Source organism: Suncus etruscus, chromosome 8, assembly GCF_024139225.1.
Source record: "Suncus etruscus isolate mSunEtr1 chromosome 8, mSunEtr1.pri.cur, whole genome shotgun sequence".
NCBI lineage: Eukaryota > Metazoa > Chordata > Mammalia > Eulipotyphla > Soricidae > Suncus > Suncus etruscus.
In genome coordinates this window covers 20,635,486-20,656,321 of record NC_064855.1, presented here as the reverse complement: position 1 = coordinate 20,656,321, position 20,836 = coordinate 20,635,486, and positions in this window count along the sequence as shown.

Below are 20,836 nucleotides of genomic sequence, written 5' to 3'. Positions count from 1 at the left end.
CTGAGCACAGAGCCAGGATTAACCCCTGAATGCTACTAGGTGCGACCTAAAACAAAAAGAAAGAAAGAAAGAAAAAGAAAGAAAGAAAGAAAGAAAGAAGAAAGAAAGAAAAAGAAAGGAAGAAAGAAAGACAAAGAAAGAAAGAAAGAAAGAAAAAGAAAGAAAGAAAGAAGAAAGAAAAAGAAAGATAAGATTATAATGTTCTGTTAAATGAAAAATCATGAATAAAAGGACCCAGGGAACTTGGAAGACGACTCAAGTGGCTAGAGCACATTCCTTGCATGTGGAGGTATCAAGTTTAATTCCCTACTCTCATGGTCCCCCTTAGCATGCATGTGTAACCTGAGTGGCCCCAGAACCTCTGAAACTGAGCAGTATAAGTGCCACTAAGTATGGTCCCGTGGCTCCTTAGGCATTGCTTGGGAGGCTCCCCCTGAACAAATAAAATAAAGCAAATGTATTTGAAGCTATCAAATTTAAGTTTTTCTGGTTCACTTTTGAGGCCACACCTGGCTATACTCAGACAATACTCTAAATTTTGTGCCTGAGGACCCTCATGGTGGTATTTGTGGGGCCATGTGGTGTCAGGGACTGAACATAGGCCTTCTGCATGCAAAGCCTGTGCTCATCCTGTTCTGCTCTCCTGCCCAAATTAAAGTTACTCGTGTGTGTGTGTGTGTGTGTGTGTGTGTGTGTGTGTGTGTGTGTGTGTGGCGGCACTCAATGGTAAATCCTGGCTCTGTGCTCAGAAATGGCTCCTGGCAGGCTCGGGGGACCATAAGGAATGCTGGGGATCTAACATGGGTCAGTCCTGGGTCGGCTGCGTGCAAGGCAAATGCCCTACCGCTGAGCTATCACTCAGGCCCAAAGTTGTTGTTCTTGAAAAGAAAGAAAGAAAAAGGACAGAGGCCCATACTTCCTGGGTAATTTTAATTTGGCTCTGTTTTCAAAACACCAGGTGAGGGCAGGGCAGGTTAGCCATACTTCATGGCAGCAGACTAGTTAGTCATCTGATTTTCTATGTCACCATTTCAAAGTCTTTCTAAAGGCCATTTCATTTCTCCAATACAAAGGCAAATAAAAAAAAAACTTCAGAGTTTAATTTTTGCCTTAAAAATACTAAAGGTTAGAGCTTAAATTCTAAGCTAATTAATCATATTTGTAGCCGAATGCCTGCAAGGCAGAACTTTAAGATTCTGTTATTCTTGACTTTTAAGTTGGAGGCAGAAAATCACTTATAGAAGAAATCACCCAAAGGAAATTGCTTGATTGGCCTTTTCCACTTGATAATGGGATTGTGACTTTTTCCTCTCCATTACCCAAGGGAAGAGCAGAATTGTAGCATTCCCAGCCCCACCCCCTTAGTGTGCAAGGTTCTGAGGAGGGAGAACATTTATTTAATGAACTCAAATGCTTGGAAGGAAAAGCTCTGAGAATCCAATCTCCTAGCCCAAAACTAAAGATTAGGGGTCTTAGTAAGAGAAAAGCTACCTGGTGGTAGGTAGGTAAGACTAAGTATACCAGTTCCCTGCTGTGAAGCAACTGGGTGGACTGGCAGTGGGCCCAGGGAACCTGCCTCTGCCTGGTGGTATTAGGAGGAGGGGGACATAGCCCTTGGTCTCTGAAGTGACCCTTTCTGGAACTTGGCCTCACATGGCTTCCTTGAAACAGTCTAGCTTCCTCAGGAAGTAGCTGTGTCAGGTGGCAGTGTTGAGACCCTGTGACTGAATGTCACTGCCAGCCATGTACTTCTCTCTAGGAACTCTTTAGACCACTATGATAACTGGAAAGTCCCCTGGAATGTTCTCAGAATATCTGTGACACAAATTCTCAGAGTTACTCATGTAGGAATAGCCAATCTTATGGTGACATATGTCCTACGGTGACAGTTTTGAGCAGACTAGAGTCTTTCTTCTTTTTATTTCTATTGAGGCATCATGATTTACAAAATCATTCATGACTTGGGTTTCAGGCATACAATGTTCTGACACCAATCTCTTCACTAGATTCCACTTCCTTCCATCAATGTCCCCAGTTTCCCAAGCATCCCACATCCTGTCTTTATGTCAGGATCTTTCCCCTTTGGGGCATTGTGGTTTACAAACTGTTACTGATTTGGTTCCATGCTTAACACTTTACCACCTTCCAGCACTCTCTCCTCCTCAAGAGTGACCACTTTACTTTGCCATTCTCATTGCTCCTCTGAAGATTAGGTCTCATGCTCTAAGTTTCTATTGCTTTTGGGCATTTGTTATTCCCCTGCTATATCTCACTTATGAGAGAGGTTATTTTGTTTCTGTTACCCTTCCCTTGACTTCACTCAGCATGATAAATTCCAGATCCAACCACATAGCTACAAATTTCAGGATTTTACCTTTTTATTTATCTGTGTAACATTCTTTTGCTATTTATTCAGAAGGTGTTTCCATACCCTACAGGGTTTGGAGGACTTTAGGATTTTCATTTGGAGGACCAAGCATTGTATTCTGTGAGGAGGGCACAATTCATACACCAACAAGATACCAGATTTACCTGTAAAAGTGACATTTTATGCATATAAACACTTTAAAATAAATCTTAGTAAATGCCAATCAAAACCACAATGAGACTTCTCATACCCATTAGAATGGTCTCTATTACAAGCACCAGAAATAAGTGTTGATGAAGATGTGGAGAATAATGAACTCTTGCCCTGGGTGATAGGAATGTGCGTACAATTTCCTCTGTGGAAATAGTATGAGGAAGTTCTCTAAAACTAGGTTCATCATTGAGCAATTCACTCCTAGGTGTCTGACAGAAGAATCTAGACACACTGATTTGAATTGTTAACTATATTAATTATAGTGATATCAAAAAGAGATGAGTGGATTAGGTTGATGTAGTGCTTTGCATGCAGGCCTGCATTCAATCTCCAGTAGCACCTGGTTCCCTGAGCACCAGCAGTATGACCTCCCAGTACAGAGCCAGGAGTCACTCTGAGCACTGCTAGAAATGGTCCCAAAACCAGAAAGAAAGAAAGAAAGAAAGAAAGAAAGAAAGAAAGAAAGAAAGAAAGAAAGAAAGAAAGAAAGAAAGAAAGAAAGAAAGAAAGAAAGAAAGAAAGAAAGAAAGAAAGAAAGAAAGAAAGAAAGAAAGAAAGAAAGAAAGAAAGAAAGAAAGAGAAAGAAAGAAAGAAAGAAAGAAAGAGAGAGAAGGAGAGAGAGAGAAAGAAAGAAAGAAAGAAAGAAAAAGAAAGAAAGAAAGAAAGAAAGAAAGAGAGGAAAAGAAAGATATGATATATATCCATCATTAGAAAAGAAATCTTAAGTCATTTGCAGCAACATGGAGTTGGAAGATGTGCTAACTGATACTACAGCAGAAATAGAAAAATTATGCTAATTTCACTTATAAATCAGTGGGACCTAAAGAAACTAAGCAGGAGAATAAAGACTAGTATAAAACTAGGATTGCGGGGCAGGAGAAATAGCATGGAGGTAGGGCATTTGCCTTGCATGCAGAAAGACGGCGGTTCGAATCCCAGCATCCCATATGATCTCCCAAGCCTGCCAGGAGTGACTGAGCATAGAGAGAGGAGTAACCCCTGAGCACAGCCGGGTGTGACCCAAAAACCAAAACACAAAACAAAACAAAAAACTAGGATTGAGACAGCAGAACTGTTGGTTACCTAAGGGATATGGTGGAAGAGACAGAGGGTCTATGGGGTCCAGTGGACTATGGTGAAAGAATATCAACACTATAGCAGGGAGAGGTTGGGCCACATCCAGCCAGTGTTCTGGCTCTTCCCTCAGGGTTATGCCGGGCAGTACTTGGGGGTTTATTTGGTGCTGCTAATTGAAACCAGGCTTCCCATATGCAAGTCATGTGTTCTTGACCATTTATTCCTTTAATAAATATTCCCCTGGGCCAGAGAATATTGAGATTTTGGTGGTGGGCAAGGTGTGACAACTTACATCCAAAGTATGAACAAAAAGTTAATTAGGGCCCAGAGAGATAGCACAGCGGTGTTTGCCTTGCAAGCAGCGGATACAGAACCTAAGGTGGTTGGTTCGAATCCCGGTGTCCCATATGGTCCCCCGTGCCTGCCAGGAGCTATTTCTGAGCAGATAGCCAGGAGTAACTCCTGAGCACCGCGGGTGTGGCTCAAAAACAAAAACAAAAACAAAAAAACAACAAAAAAAGTTAATTAATATCTAGAATGTACATCAAAACCTACTATCTTTTCAGAAACAAAATTACTCAGCAACTTCCCCTCCAAGTTGACTTAATAAATAGAAAATGCACCCTAATATCATCTAAGACCACTAGTACCTACTCTCGATCATTCCAGCACCCACATAGGGGTATCACTATTACTTACTTTAGGATACACCGATGAAACCAATGGTACCATAAAAATGGGAGGGTTAATGAGTCTTTATTGGTTTTATTATGCCATGGAGATGTTCGTTTCAAGAATGTGGCACTTTGTTAAGTCCCAATGAAGGTAACATTCTTGCTTCCAGTTTCTGTGGGTAGAAGGAACCTAACCAGTGGGCGCTGGGGTCTCGTTATGAAATTATCTCCTGTGGTAAAGATAGACACTTTTACTTCACATATAAGTAACAAGTCCAACTGGCTTTCCAGCTAAGCTGGCACATGTAGGATGAACTCTGTTTAATAAATGATCTTACCTGCCACTTCCTTTGTATGTGTGAGAACAATCATGCAATGGGCTTTATCTCTGGTTGAATCAGGGGTGAGATTTATTTTATCTTTACAATCTTACTGGGATGTGAATCATTTTCTGGTTTAATGATTAGTCAATAATAAACTTTTCTCCCCTTTGTATGGAGAGGCTATTTGGGTTGGGAGAAGATTTTATTTTATTCTATTTTAATTATTTATTTATTTTTGGTTTTGGGCCACACCGGATGCACTCAGGGGTTTCATGGTTCTGAGCTCAGAAATCATTCCTGGCTGATATTTCCTTTACACTAGTGCTGCAATTAAGAAGAATAGACATGGGGCCGGAGAGATAGCACAGTGGCGTTTGCCTTGCAAGCAGCCATCCCAGGACCAAAGGTGTTGGTTCAAATCCTGGCGTCCCATATGGTCCCCTGTGCGTCCCATAAGGTCCCTGTGCCTGCCAGGAGCTATTTCTGAGCAGATAGCCAGGAGTAACCCCGGAGCACTGCTGGGTGTGGCCCAAAAAACAAAACAAAACAAAAAGAATAGACATAAAACTATAAATGTATATTTATATATAGTTTTATATAAACTATGCAATGGAGACTCTCTGAGGAGCTGACTTAAGATTTGTTCCCCTTAGATATTATAAGAGAACTGCTTTATTTTCTTCCCTTTATCTCTTCCTTCCTCTTTCCTCTTTCCTTTCAGTTCCTCCTTAATCCAGTTTTTTCTTTTAAGTTTTTGAGCCATACCTGGCAGTGCTCAGGGGTTACTCCTGGCTTTGCACTCTGATGTTCTGGGGACCATATGGGATGTTGGGAATCAATCCCATTTCTTGCTGTGTGCAAGGCAAGCACTCTGCCCACTGTACAATCTCTAGTCCTACCCTCTTCTCTATTTCTTCATTTGCCTTTCTTTTGTCTGATTAATAGTAATTTAAAAATAATGTCAAATTGGGGTTTCATTAAGCAGTGAGGACATCAAGAAGAAGTAATAATTGATTTAAAAGAGAAGCTAAAGAAGGGCCAGAGGGCTAGCACAGTGGCAGGGCATTTGCTTTGCATGTGGCTGACCTGGTTTGATCCCTGGCACCCTGGAGCCTGCCAGGAGCGATTTCTGAGTGCAGAGCTAGGAAATAACTCCTGAGCACTGCCAGGTGTGGCCCAAAACAAAAACAAAAAAGGAGAAGCCAAAGAATGAACCATTTTTTAGGTCAAGACTATTGTTTGGAATTTAAATATGTGAAACTGGTTTTTCAAGTAGGAGGTGGTAGATCCATCAATCCCATCAGTCTTCCATTAGACAGGATAGGCTTTAGATGCCCAAAGACTAGAAAAGTTTTTAGATATGATCTGTTTATTTATTTATTTTTCTTTACACTCAGTGATGCTCAGGGGTTAATCATGGCTCTGCCTTCAGAAATCACTTCTTGTAGTGCTTGGGGGACCATATGAGATGCAAGGGATTGAACTTGGGTTGACCATATACAAAGCAGGTACCTTGTCCACTGTTCTATCTCTTCATCTATGTTGTACAACTAACAGAAAGGCAAAATGTGCATAGAATTGGAATCAGATAACTAACTGGATGATCCCTTTAAGACAGTATACCTTACAGTGAACAAGTTGGTTTTAGTTTTTCCAATTGAGATGGTCATGCTGTAAAAAAAAACACACACACACAATATAAAGAACACGTATGATGACACTTTTGAGAAGTTGACAATGTGTGGTAATAATTTCCTCTTTTGCTTTACTGAAACAAGTCTCTTACCTTAAGTCTGATTCACTCTCACCTATTTTAGGAAAAATGTTTCTGATGACCCTCGGCTGGCTTAGCTCCATGGTTATTCCCTCCACTGTCAACAAACATTTCATTATGTATGTGTAGGAACATGTGCATTGCTGAGACTGACACTTGTTAACAGTATACTTTGGCATAACTCTAAGGCCGTGAAAGCCTGTAATAGGATCACTGGTTAAAGTGACAGTGAACGTTTTTATTTTTATTATTTTTTAAATTAATAAAATTTTTATTGGGCCACTCCCAGCTGTGCTCAGGAGTTATTCCTAGCTCTGCACTCAGAAATTGCTCCTGGCAGGCTCAGAGGACCATATAGGATTCTGGGAATCAAACCCGGGTCTGTCCCAGGTCAGCTGCTGCAAAGCAAACTCCCTACCATTGTACTACTGCTCAGGCCCCAGTGTTTTTGTTTATAAATTCTATTGAGAGGTCAAGTTTTGTGTGGAATAGACTAATCTCATTCTTTTTCTTATTTGCTTTAAACATTTAAAGGTATGCGTTTTTATTATAGACACATTTCTTAGAAGCAGGTACCATGTCTGACTTCTCTTTTTGAGCCAATCACCTAGTACTCTGCTGACCATATAATTGGGACTTATATTTATGAGAAAGTCTATGACTTTCTCTCTGATGCCATAGTTTATAGGGGCATGGCTTTCCCACTGGCTTTCCTGTGCTCATTGGTTGTTGTCTTGCCTGCTTCTACTAAACCCTCAATTAGCTTCTATTTTTTTTGTTTTTTTTTTGGGGGGGGGGCATACCCAGTGACGCTCAGAGATTACTCCTGGCTCTGCACTCTGAAATCACTCCTGGCTCAGGGGACCATATGGGACATTGAAAAATTGAGCTGCAGTCCATCCTAAGTGAGGCGTGTGCAAGGCAAGCACCCTACTGCTTCGCTACCACTTCAGCCCAGCTTCTTTATTTTATTTTATTTTAGTTTATTTTATTTTAGTTTAGTTTAGTTTTTGGTTTTTTGGTCACACTCAGCAGTGCTCAGGGGTTACTCCTGGCTCTATGCTCAGAAATCGCTCCTAGCTGGCTCAGGGGACCATAAAGGATGCCGGGATTCAAACCACCATCCTTCTGCATGCAATGCAAATGCCCTACCTCCATGCTATAGCTCTGGCCCCATCTTTTTTTTCTGGGGGGGGTTTTGGGGCCACACCCGTTTGATGCTCAGGGGTTACTCCTGGCTAAGCACTCAGAAATCACCCCTGGCTCGGGGGGACCATATGGGACGCCGGAGGATCAAACCGTGGTCCTTCCTTGGCTAGCGCTTGCAAGGCAGACACCTACCTCTAGCGCCACCTCACCGGCCCCATCTTCTTTATTTTTTAACTTCATTTTTCTTCTCTCTTTAGGACCCACGATTGAATTGTACATAGGGAAAAGCTTAAGGCATCATGGGGGGGAAAGTATTTTGCTTCCAAACCTCCATCTTTCATTTACTCTGAACCTCACTTGACTCTTACATGAAATAGAAATAATACCCTCCTCCTCCTTCTCCTGTGTCTCATCCCCACTCTTCCTCTTTGTTTCTGTCTTCTTTAACTTGGAGGCACTGTATTTATAAATAGTCCTTTTGTGTCTGCTAAGCTCTATGGAAGCAGTGAAAACATCTGAACCAATAGGGACTGCAATTTAAGTTTTTTTAAAACTTTATTTACTTATTTATTAATTGATTGATTGGTTTTGGGGCCACACTCAGCGGTGCTCAGGGATTACTCCTGGCTCTGCACTCAGAAATCACCCCTGGCAGACTGGGGGACCATATGGGATGCCGGAAATCGAACCTGGTCCTTCCTGGGTCTGCCCCACAGAAGGCAAACACTGTGCTATCTTTCCAGCTCCTGCAATTTAAGCTTTGACCCCCTGCAAAGGTTTTTTTCTTTCTTTTATATATGTAAATGTATGTTTGGTGTGTATGGTGTATGTTAGGTGGCTGCTTATGTATTATTAATGCCTACAGTAGGCTTATCTTTTGGTTGCTCCAAAGATTGAAGAAACATTTTTTTTATGGTCATTAGTTCAAACATGTGGTGATTTGAGCATCAGTGTCAAGCTCTCTGGAGAGCCTTTTGAAGCTGTCTGTGTGAAGCTGACTATGATTTTGCACCTGGACAGCTTCATGATAATGGAGCAGGTTAGGGAGTTGTTGAGAGAAGAGGGAGTGAATGAACTCTGATTTAGAAAGATAGCAGGAAGGTCTGATGTCTGGGCACAGTGGTGTCATATCCAAACCTGGGGTTCAAGCTATGATTAGCATCTCCTCTCTGCTAGCCTTCACATACAGTCCACCAGTAACTCTTACTAGTTCTTTGCCAAAATATGTGTGGGAGAGAGTTAGAGAAATAGTTCAGAGTGTTTGCCTTGCATGCAGCAAACCCTGGTTAGCTGGGCTAGCACCACATATGATTCTCTGAGCACCACTAAGTGACCTTGAGTGTAGAGCCAAAGTAACCCCTGAGCACCACCAGGTGTGGCTGCAAAATCCACAAAAACCAAAAATCAAAACAAAAAACAAAAAAACAAAAAAAAAACTGAAACCAAAAACAAAAAACAAAAACAAAAACAAAAAAAAAAAACTGAAACCAAAAACCAAAAATCAAAACCAAAAAAAAACAAAAAACAAAAAAACAAAAACAAAAAAAACCTGAAACCAAACAACAACAAAATAAGACAGAATGCTGAATCCCAGAATTCTCTGTACCTTCCAGCATTCTCTATATCTCCCAGCATTCTCCCTACATTACTTATAATCCTTCACCTGGCTATTGCCTTGTCTTCTGTCTTCTTTTTCCTCCCAGGGTACATAATCATCTTTCAGTGTGGGGGGAGGTCAAACCCCTTGTTGATGGTCTCCAAGTCTAAGAATGACTCCCAGAATGATAAATTGAATCCCATTCTTCCGTCCCCCCTTTTGGGGGAGACTTTGATAATATCCGGAGTAAATAATCAAGGAATGCAAAAGATTAGGGGACCAAAGGTTCAGCAAAGAAAGTCTTTTGTCAGTTGCAGCCAGCTCCAAAAAGCAAACCGAACAAGCCGTCAGTTCTGGCAAAAGAGCTCCCTATGCCTTCCCAGCAAGCTATTTATTTGTTTCCTTAATCACCCCCACCTGGAAGATCCAGGTGGGATGACAGGCAAAAACATTATTACAACAATCACACAACATTTCAGAACTATAAAAATGATTGCACGATTCTCTTGCTTAATGCCTTCCCTCTCCTGTTAATACTTAGAGTGGGGCCTGGAGAGATGGTACAGCGATGGGGCATTTGCCTAGCACACAGCCAATTCAGGACAGATGGTGGTGGTTTGAATCTGGCATCCCACATAGTCCCCCCGTGCCTGCCAGGTGTGATTTCTGAGCTCAGAGCCAAGAGTAACCCTTGAGCACCACCAGGTGTGACCCAAAACCAACCAAACAAACAACCCCCCCCCCAAAAAAAAAACTTAAGAGTTTGCACTCCTTACCCAAGTTCACAAGTTCTGCCCATCCCACCCATTCATGCCATTATTCTGCCTCCTTTCCTCTAGCTAGAATTGTTTTCTCTGCCTCACAAACCTTATGTTTGCACAATGTTCTTTGTCTAAAAAGTTCTTTCTTGAAATCCTGGCCTGGGATCCTCTCTTGGCATTTAGAACTTAGTGTAGTTGTCACCTCTTCATAAATTTTCTTTTTCACCTAGTATTTGCCACTCTTTCTAGGATTAGTTTTGGGACCATACCTGCCCTGGGACTACTCCTGACTCTATCTGTGCTCAGGGTTGCTTCAACTGTTCCAGTGGTGGTTGAAGGTGCATGTGGTGCCAGGGATTGAATTTATATCACCTCCGCATGCAAAGCATGTGCTCAGTCTGTGTTGCGCTGTCACTTTAGCCCTCCTATTATTTTTATCATTAGAAAATAGTTTAGGAAGGGCCAGCAAGGGAGCTGACGGGTCAGAACTCATGTTTTGCATGCTGGAGACTTTGGTTTGATCCTGGCTTTGCATTTCATTCTTTTTTTTTTTTTTTTTTTTTTTTGGTTTTTGGGCCACATCCGGCGATGCTCAGGGGTTACTCCTGGCTGTCTGCTCAGAAATAGCTCCTGGCATGCACGGGGGACCATATGGGACACCGGCATTCGAACCAACCACCTTTGGTCCTGGATCGGCTTCTTGCAAGGCAAACGCCGCTGTGCTATCTCTCCGGACCCTGCATTTCATTCTTGAGCACCATAAAGGTTGACCTCCTGAGAAATAAACTGGAGTATATCCTGAGTAATGCTGCTTGTGTTCATCTCCCCAACTAATACATTGTTTAGGGGCCAGAAAGAGACAGAGGTTAAGGTGCTCTCTTCAGATTGGGTTGATTCCAGATTGATTCCTGGCATCACATAAGGTCCCCTGAGCACCACCAAGAGTAACCCAAGAGTGCTGCTTACTGTGACCCCCTAATATTCATTCTCTTACATTGCTTGTCTCATTTTCTCTCTATCGTTATATAAGCTCTGTAGAAATAGCTCTGTCTTATTTGCTGACTTATTAATTCAAGAAGTAAGTGAAGTCTGTGGCTCATGGCCAAATACTTTGTATGCAGGAGGCCCAGATTTTATCCCGGCACCATAATGGCCCCCCAAATACCCCCAGGAGTAATCTCTGAATACTAATAAAAAACAAACAAACAAATGAATAAAAAAGCATGGATGCTTGGTGAAGATTGATTGAATGTATGAAAAGCAATCAATTCTTTTGTCTTTTTGTACTTACAGGTGAAACTCATGGTGAGTTTCGGTGATGCAATACATGGCTTTTAACCTTGACAGGGTTGACAAAATAAGTGGATGAGGAGAGAAGTGCCAGATCAAGCCTTATAGAGAGAAGTGAAAGAACTAGCAAGCCAGGATATTATCTTTTGAGGACCACTGATAAGGGTAGGCTTTGGCAGACAACCCAGACAATCATGATCTAAAGGAATAAGGAACTCTGCCCTACCCCTAATATTTCAGACTCTTATTGCTTCCATAAGCTTTAAGTCAGGTCCAAAGGACCTTTGAAATTTGTGCATTAGAAACCCAATCCTCACATATCTGTGGGACTGAAGCAATATATCTGGCACATAATAGGCTGTCAATATGGGGTGTTTAATTACCCCCTGCATGGGTGTAACCTTATCTGTCAGGATGCCAGCAGAAGGGTGAAAACCTTTCCCGGAATATGGAATGTGAGGGTGTGAGTGTCAGCCAGGTGGTAAAGGAATGCTGATTAGCCAGAGCACTGTGAATGTGTGTTTTGTGCACCTCTGCATACCTCTACAGTGTCCATGGGTACAGAAAGGGTTGGCATTCTCTTTCATAAAATTTCAAATTGGAAAAGGCTGAGATTTCCAGCCACAGCTCAGTTCAAAGCCACAGAGAGCAACTGTTGATTGGATTCCTTAAAGACATCAGAGAGAACTTGCAAGTTGTGCATTTTGTTGAAGAACTTATTTGTAAGAAAGTGTAAAGTCTATAAGACAGTACTAAGCTCTAGGGGCTGGGGAGAAAGCTCAAAGGGCTGGTGCACTAGCATGGTATCATCAGGAGCTCAAGCCTTCCAAGTTCTTCAGGTATCAGCACTTCTGGGGAGGACCCTCAAAACAAAAGCAAAACCACATACATATAAAAGGAAGTATTTGGTCCCAAAATTTTGTAATTCCTATATTGAGCACCGCTGTATTCCAGGTTCTGCATGAAGACTTTATGATGCATCAGTGAAGAAACTAGTGGCCCTGTGTTCTATGGGGGAGTACCACAGTAAATAGTAGCATAGTATAAGCCTTAATTATATTAGTTGATGACAAACAACTGTAGTTGAAAAGTGATGCTGGGAAATGGGAACTTAGTAGCGTCTGGAATTGGGATGGCATAGGTTATAGAATCTAGTAGTCAGGAATGTGTGTACACCTCATTGAAAAGGAGAAATCACATCAAAGTCTTGAAGGAAGTGAGGAATTAGTCAGTAGACATGTGAGAGAAGAGCATTCCAGGCACATAGCTTACCCTCAGGATTGTGTCTAAGGAACAGAAAGAATGGCCAGCTTGGTGGAGCAGAATAAATGAGAAGTGAGGAAGGAGACAAAGTCGGAAAGCTAAGTGGAGACTTGAAGTTTAGGGTCTTGTAAGGAATTATAAGTACTTTCCTTTTATCCAACAGAATGTAAAATCTGAGTGGAATTTTGAACAAAGGCATTTAACTATTTGTTCAAAATATTCAGGCCAAGAGCAGCACCCCGGGGACCACGTTGGAGACTGTGACAGCAAGAGGTGATTTGACTTAGGGCTGGGTGGTCACAGTGCACATGCTGAGAAGGAACTGGATTCTCAGTGAATTTAAAAATAGGGCTAACTGCCCTGGCTAGGTCACTGCTTATTCTTTTTGTGATGCTCTCAATAGGTCCTTGCGTCATTAATGTTCTCACCCATTTTATTCAGACACGCATAGATGCAGTTAAGATGTTTGTGCTAAGGTATGTGCCCAGAAGCAAGAACAAGGACGAGGAACCTCAAAGAGAGTCAAGTATTTGATTCAGATCCTTAAGAAGAGGTCCTGGGTTCTAAGCAAGGAAGGATGCCATTTTGTAAAGGCCATACGTCAGGCTTCTCTTAGGTTCTGAAGAAGGAGGGACATCATTTTGTAAGGACCACATGTTAGGCTTTGGTAAGCCTATTTCCATTAATACCGCCCCAAGCAACCTGGCCATACCAGGTAGTCTATTTGGAAAGGATGCAAGGGAGCAGTAAGAAGGTACTCTAGACAACAGCCAATCATTTTAAAGATCATCAAAAAGCTAGAACCTTCCTATGTCCCCTCCCTATATAATTATGACTTTGGGCGGAGTTCATTTCCTGGGAGAGAACTCTGACTGTCAGTTTGGAGCTGTTGCTAGATTGATTAAACTTCTGTTCAGCTTTAAAAAAAATAGGGCTAATTCGACTTTCTATTAGATGTGGGATTGAGAGAAATAAAGGAGTCAAAGAATACTTATAGATTTTGAGTTAAACAACGAGGGCAAGGTTGCCATCCACTATGGTGGGAACACCAAGTGGAGTAGGGGATACTCTTATTATCAGACTCTATCTATAGGGACACCCTCTGCATGCCTCTCTGGAAGTAGCTTTCAGACACTGCCAGTTGTGCTCACCCCCCAAAATCCAAAATCCATCTAACAAAGGCATAATGATATATCTAGCAGATGAGAGATGAACAACCTTACAGAGATCTCTGATCCTCATAGGTCAAGAAAAGACAGCTTTTATAATTTTAATTTTTTGTGGGGTGTCATGTCCAGCAGTGCTAAGGGCCTGACAGGGCTTGAGAGACCATATGTGGCACCAGGGTTTGAACTTGGGTCAGCCATGTCCAAGGCAAGTGCCCTACCTACAGTATTATCTCTTTGGCCCCAAGAAATAAATGTATTTTTGGGGGTCATAACCAGTGATACTCAGGTATCACCTGCTGGTGTTCTCTTTGGGGAACCATATGAGATGCTGGTAATTGAGTCCAGGTTGGCCATGTGCAAGGCAATCACTCTACCCACTGTACTATGGCTCTCTGGCACCAAACAAAATTTTTTTGTGTGTTTATGTGTGTCTGAGTGAAGCAAGAAAGTTTTTATTGAACTATATTTAAGAGAAGTGGTACTGGAGCTTTAGCACAGTGGATAGGGAATTTGATTTGCATGTAGCCAACCTAGGTTCTATCCCTGGCATTCCATATGTTCCCTGAGCCTGCCAGGAGCTATTTCAGAGTGCAGATCTAGGAGTAACCCCTGAGTGCCACTGGGTATGGCCCAAAACAAAACAAACAAAAAAGAAATATATTTAAAAAGATGTGAGGAGAAAAAAAGAAATATGTATTCAAGATAAAACACAGGCTTCCCCAGAGTGGAAATAGGCAAATAAAGAAACACAGACAATCAAGATTTGTGTTCAAGGGCTTGAAGACCACATTAAGACAGAAAGGTTTTTTGTTTGTTTGTTTGTTTGTTTTTGGGTCACATCTGCAGGGTAATCTCAGGGGTTACTCCTGGCTCTACGCTCAGAAATCGCTCCTGGAAGGCTCGGGGGACCATATGGGATGCCAGGATTCGAACCACCGTCCTTCTGTGCCTAAGGCAAATACCCCACCGCTGTGCTATCTCTCAGTCTCCAAGAAAGAAAGACTATTTTTTTTTTTTTGGTTTTTGGGCCAAACCCGGTGACGCTCAGGGGTTACTCCTGGCTATGTGCTCAGAAATCGCTCCTGGCTTGTGGGGACCATATGGGATGCCGGGGGATTGAACCATGGTCCGTCCTATGCCAGCGCTTGCAAGGCAGACAGACACCTTACCTCTAGCACCACCTTCCCGGCCCCAAGAAAGAAAGATTTTTAATGAACTCAGGAATGTCAATAAAGTAGATTAGATGTGATAAAATGCTTCTGGATGAAAGGAATAAAAAATCCAATTCAAATCAATGTGAACAATTTATGGTGTTTTGGACTCAGTAATAAAGCTCACAGGTGATTTTATCGAGCACTGCCTGTACTCTGGTTCACTTATGGGGTTTGCTATTGTCCCTGAGTTGGCTTCTCTCCTAAGAATATACATCTGTCTGATCAGAGAGGAAACTTTTATTTTTCTAACCACAGAAAAATTCCCCAGGGCATCAGTTTGGATCAACATCAGTCACATGTTCACTCCGAAATAACCACCACGACCAAGGAATTGCCATCAAAGCCAAAGGTTTTGTCAGTGGAAGTGGTTAGAAGGATTGGTGATTTATGTCAGCCCCACCCAGTTACTTGTCCTCTGTGAGGAAGAAGAATCCTGGAGTAGCCACCAAGAAATTTAGCCTTGCTTCTAGAATGGCTCTGTGGCACATGCAACAGTAAGGATGTATATAGTCAAGAACCAACTGGGGCTAATGTAGGTATTTCAGAAGATACCAGAACTTGTTGGTGGTGAGAAAAGACTAGACTTTTTTTTTTAATCTCATGACAGGCTTACATAAAATTTCAAAGGAAGACAGGAAACCCAAAAGTTACTAAAATTAATTGTCTTTAAGTTATTTTATTTTTACTCTTTCAACACAAGAAATTGAAGTAGAAATTAAATTAATTGAAGTAGAAATTAAATTATGAAATTACAGTATGGAGGGGAAACAACATTTCTTTTTGTGGTGCTGGGAATTGACCCAGGGTATCATATATGCAAAGCAGAGATTTTATTACTGAACCACATCCCAAACTCTAAAGCTTCATTTCCTTTTTTTGGGGGGGAGGTCACACTCAGTGATGCTCAGTGATTACTCCTGGCTCTGCACTCAGAAATCTCCCTGGCAGGCTCAGGTAATCATATGGGATGCTGGGATTCAAACCACCATCAGTCCTGGGTCAGCTTCATGCAAGGCAAAAGCCCTACAGCTGTGCTATCTCTCTGGCCTCATTAATTTCCTTCCTTTTTTTTTTTTTTTTTTTTTTTTTTTTTTGGTTTTTGGTTTTTGGGTCACACCCGGCGGTGCTCAGGAGTTACTCCTTGCTGTCTGCTTAGAAACAGCTCCTGGCAGGCACGGGGGACCATATGGGACACCGGGATTCGAACCAACCACCTTGGGTCCTAGATCTGCTGCTTGCAAGGCAAACGCCGCTGTGCTATCTTTCCGGGCCCAAAAGCTAATTCTTTTTTCTTAAGCCTTTTTGATTTAAGTTTTGTGATGTACAATATTGTTAAGATGCTTTCCCATGCACATAATTTCAATACCACACTCATCATACCTTCCTTTTATTACACTCCTAACTTTACTTTTTTTTTTTTTTTTTTGGTTTTGGGCCACACCCGTTTGACACTCAGGGGTTACTCCTGGCTATGCGCTCAGAAATCGCCCCTGGCTTCGGGGGACCATATGGGACGCCAGGGGATCGAACTGCAGTCTGTCCTACGCTAGCGCTTGCAAGGCAGACACCTTACCTCTAGCGGCTCCTTCTCGGCCCCCGTATTTTTTTTTTTTTTTTTTTTTTAGGACTACATCTAGCAATGTTCAAGGTTACTACTGGCTCTGCACTCAGGAATTACTTCTAGCAGTGCTGAGGGGAACCATATGAAATGATATGGATAGCTATGTGCAAGTATCTATCTCACTGGCCGAGTCTTCCTTCTTCTCTCCCTCCCTCCCTCTCTCTCTCCCTCCCTCCCTCCCTCCCTCCTTTCCTTCCTTCCTTCCTTCCTTCCCTCCCTCCCTCCCTCCCTCCCTCCCTCCCTCCCTCCCTCCCTCCCTCCCTTCCTTCCTTCCCTCCCTCTCTCCCTCCCTCCCTCCCTCCCATCCTTCCTTCCTCCCTTCCTCCCATTCTTCCTTCCTCCCTTCTTTCTTTGCTTCCTCCCTCCCTCCCTCTCTTCCTTCCTTCCTTCTTTCCTTCCTTCCTTCTTCCCTTCCACCCTCCCTCCCTCCTTCCTCCTTCCCTCCCTCCCTTCCTCCTCCCTCTCCCTCCCTCCATCCTCCCTCCTTCCCTCCCTCTCTCCTTCCTTCCCTCCTTCCTTCTTTCCTTCCTTCCCTCCCTCCCTCCTTCTTTCCTTCCTCCCTCCCTTCCTCCTTCCTTCCTTCTTTCCTTTTCCCTCCTCCCTCCCTCCCTTCTTCCTTCCCTCCCTCCCTCCTTCCTTCCTCCCTCCCTTCATCCCTTCCTTCCTTCCTCCCTTTTCCCTTTCTCTCTTCCTCCCTTCCTCTCTCCCTTCCTCCCTTCCTCTCTCCCTCCTTCCCTTCCTTCCTTCCTTCCCTCCCTCCCTCCCTCCTTCCTTCCCTCCTTCCCTCCCTTCCCTCCCTTCCTTCCTTCCTTCCTTCCTTCCTTCCTTCCTTCCTTCCTTCCTTCCTTCCTTCCTTCCTTCCTTCCTTCCTTCCTTCCTTCCTTCCTTCCTTCCTTCCTTCCTTCCTTCCTTCCTTCCTTCCTTCCTTCCTTCCTTCCTTCCATTGGTTTTATGGTCACACCCAGCTGCGCTCAGCTGTTACTCCTCACTCTGCACTCTGATATTGCTCCTGGCAGTCTTAGGGGACCATATGGGATGCCGGGAATTGAATCCGGGTTCGTCCCTGGTCAACCACGTGCAAGGCAGACACCCTACCACTATGCTATCTCTCCATCTCACTCTGGCCAAGCTTTATATGCAAAAAAATTTTTTTTCACTTAGGGGCTGGAAAGATAATACAGTGGGCAGGGTGCTGGCCTTGCACACAGCTGATCCAGGTTTGATCCCCGACACCCTGAGCCCACCGAAGTGATCCCTGGGTAAAGAGCCAGAAGTAAGTACTGATCACAGTTGGGTGTGGCCCAAAAGCAAGCAAACAAAAACAACCAAAAACATTTAAACTTTACCCCCTCCCTTCTTTTCCTTCATTGCTCAGTGACTGGGACTCACACAAACCTGACTGCTGAAAATAGAACTGGGGTTAATTATGTGGAGGGCAATAGGGGCTTGTTTGCATGTATTTGTACATACGCGTGTTTGTAGTTTACATATAGAATCACATTGTAAAAAAAAAGGATAGTTTTACTTCTTACATTCACATATGGATGTCTTTTATTTCTTCTCTGATTGACTAGTCAGAGCTTTCAGCATAATGTTGAATGGAAATGGCAAAAGCTACCATTTTTTAATTTTTTTCCCCACCACGGAGTCTAGATTTTTCCTTTTCCTTTTATGGTGGGGGTTGGACCACATCTAGTGTTGTTCCTTCCGTCCTTCCCACAATATCCCCATAAAATCTAGGAGGAAGGAAGGAAGGAAGGAAGGAAGGAAGGAAGGAAGGAAGGAAGGAAGGAAGGAAGGAAGGAAGGAAGGAAGGAAGGAAGGAAGGAAGGAAGGAAGGAAGGAAGGAAGAAAGGGAGGGAGGGAGGGAGGAACAACACTAGATGTGGTCCAAAGTGGGAATATCCCCACTTTGTGTTTGGGGACCACGTGGTGCCAGTGATTGAGTGTGCGGCTTCAAATTACAAAGTGTGCATCTCAGCCCTTTCAACCATCTCTTTGGCCCATTAGCAGTAGTTTTTTTTTTTTTTTTTTTTTTTTTATACTTTTAGATATTCTTGGGGAGTTGTTTTTCAAGTTTGCTGAGAATTTTTTTTATTATGTATTGGATTTTGTCAAATTATTTTTCTATATCTTATTGGGATAACTGGGTAGGTTTTATCTTTTAACATATTAATACATTGATATTAATTTATTTTAGAGCATTAAACCATATTTGCCTTCTTGATTTGATTATGACCTACTTGGAGTAATTCTTTTTATATAGCTGGATTAAAACTAAATGTATTTTTTTTTTTTTTTTGGTTTTGAGTCACACCTGGCGGTGCTCAGGGGTTACTCCTTGCTGTCTGCTCAGAAATAGCTCCTGGCAGGCACGGGGGACCATATGGGACACCGGGATTCGAACCAACCACCTTTGGTCCTGGATCAGCTGCTTGCAAGGCAAACACCACTGTGCTATCTCTCCGGGCCCCAAAACTAAATGTATTTTTTAAAATTAAAATTTGAAGATATTCTGACTTTGGAAGAAATACAGATATTAGTCAAGTAAAATGTTCTCTTTTAAAATTTTTATGGTTGGGGACAGAAGTGACAGCACAGAAGGTAGAGCATTTTGCCTCGCATGCAGCTGACCTGGGTTCAATTTCCAGCATCTCATATAGTACCCCAAGCCTACCAGGAGTGATTTCTGAAAGCAGAACCAAGGAAAACAACAACATATTTCATGGTTGGTTTCTTTTTTGGAGGGCCACAACCAGCAGTGCTCAGGGCTTGCTCCTGGCACTGTGCTTAATGATCACTTCTGGTTGTGTTTGGGAGACTCTATGGGGGTGTCAGGAATCGAACCTAGTCAGCTGCATTTAAGACAAATGTCCTTCCTATTGTACTGTCTATTATTTAGCTTCCCAAATATTTATGATTTGGGACTAGAGAGACATTATGGGATTTAAGGCACTTGCTTTGCATTTAGTGAACTTCAATTCTACCTCTAGCACTTCCTATAGTCTCCTGAGCACAGCCAGTAGTCGCTCCAGAACAGAGCCAAGAACAGTCTTTAAACATCACTATGTCTGACCCAAATCCCCCTCACATAGATAAGACTCTATTATTTTAATTATATTCTTTTTTTTTTGGATTTTGGGCCACACCAGGTGATGCTCAGAGGGTTGGTTACTCCTGGCTTTGTGTTCAGAAATCGCTCCTGGCTTAGGGGACCATATGGGATGCTGGGGATAGAACCCAGGCCTGTCCTGGGTCAGCCACATGCAAGGCAAATTCCCTACTGCTATGCTATCGCTCTGGCCCTATTTTAATTATATTCCTTTTTTTGGGGGGAGCACACCCGTTTGATGCTCAGGGGTTACTCCTGGCTAAGCGCTCAGAAATTGCCCCTGGCTTGGGGGAACCATATGGGATGCCTGGGGATCGAACCGCAGTCCTTCCTTGGCTAGCGCTTGCAAAGCAGACACCTTACCTCTAGCGCCACCTCACCGGCCCCATTTAATTATATTCTTAAAAATTAAATCATGCAGGGACTGGAGAGATAGTACAGGGGCTACTTTGCTTGTCCGAGATATGTCTGATTCCAGTTCAGATCCCTGATACTACATAATGCAAGTATGCCAGGAATAGTTTCTGAGCATGGAGCAAAAGCCCTGAGCACCACCATGTTAGGCCATAATACCAAAAAACAAAACAAAACATTTAAGCATTAGTTTCTTTTATTATTAGGTCCAAAATGATTAAAAGAACTTTTGCTAAATTTAACAAGTGTTCCTTTTCTTTCTTTTCTTTCCTCCCCTCCCCTCCCCTCCCCTCCCCTTTCCTCTCTTCCCCACCCCTCCCCTCCCCTCCTCTCCTCTTCTCTTCTTTTTCTTTTCCATTTTTGGTCACACCAGGTGGAGCTCAGCATTTACTCCTGGCTCTACACTCAGAAATTACTCCTGGCAGGCTTCGGGGACCATGTGGTATGGTGGGGATTGAACCCTGGTCAGCCGTGTGCAAGACAAATGCCCTCCACACTGTGCTATTGCTCCAGCCAAAATATAACAAATGTAAGGATTAACAATTTAGAATATTTTTAAATTATTCATATTTTACATTATATAAATATTTACCTGAATTAGGAGTCAATTCAGTTGTGTGAAAGTTTATTATTTATTTCTTAGTTGTCACTGTGAGGCCATAATACAATAGAAGCACAAACTCTTACAAGAATCAAAAGCTCATAAAGCTTATAATCTTACAATATATTTTCTTTATTTCATTTTGCACCAAAGGGGATTGAACCCAGGACCTCACACATACAAGGCAAGTGTACAAAACTAGATCCTAGCTTCTTG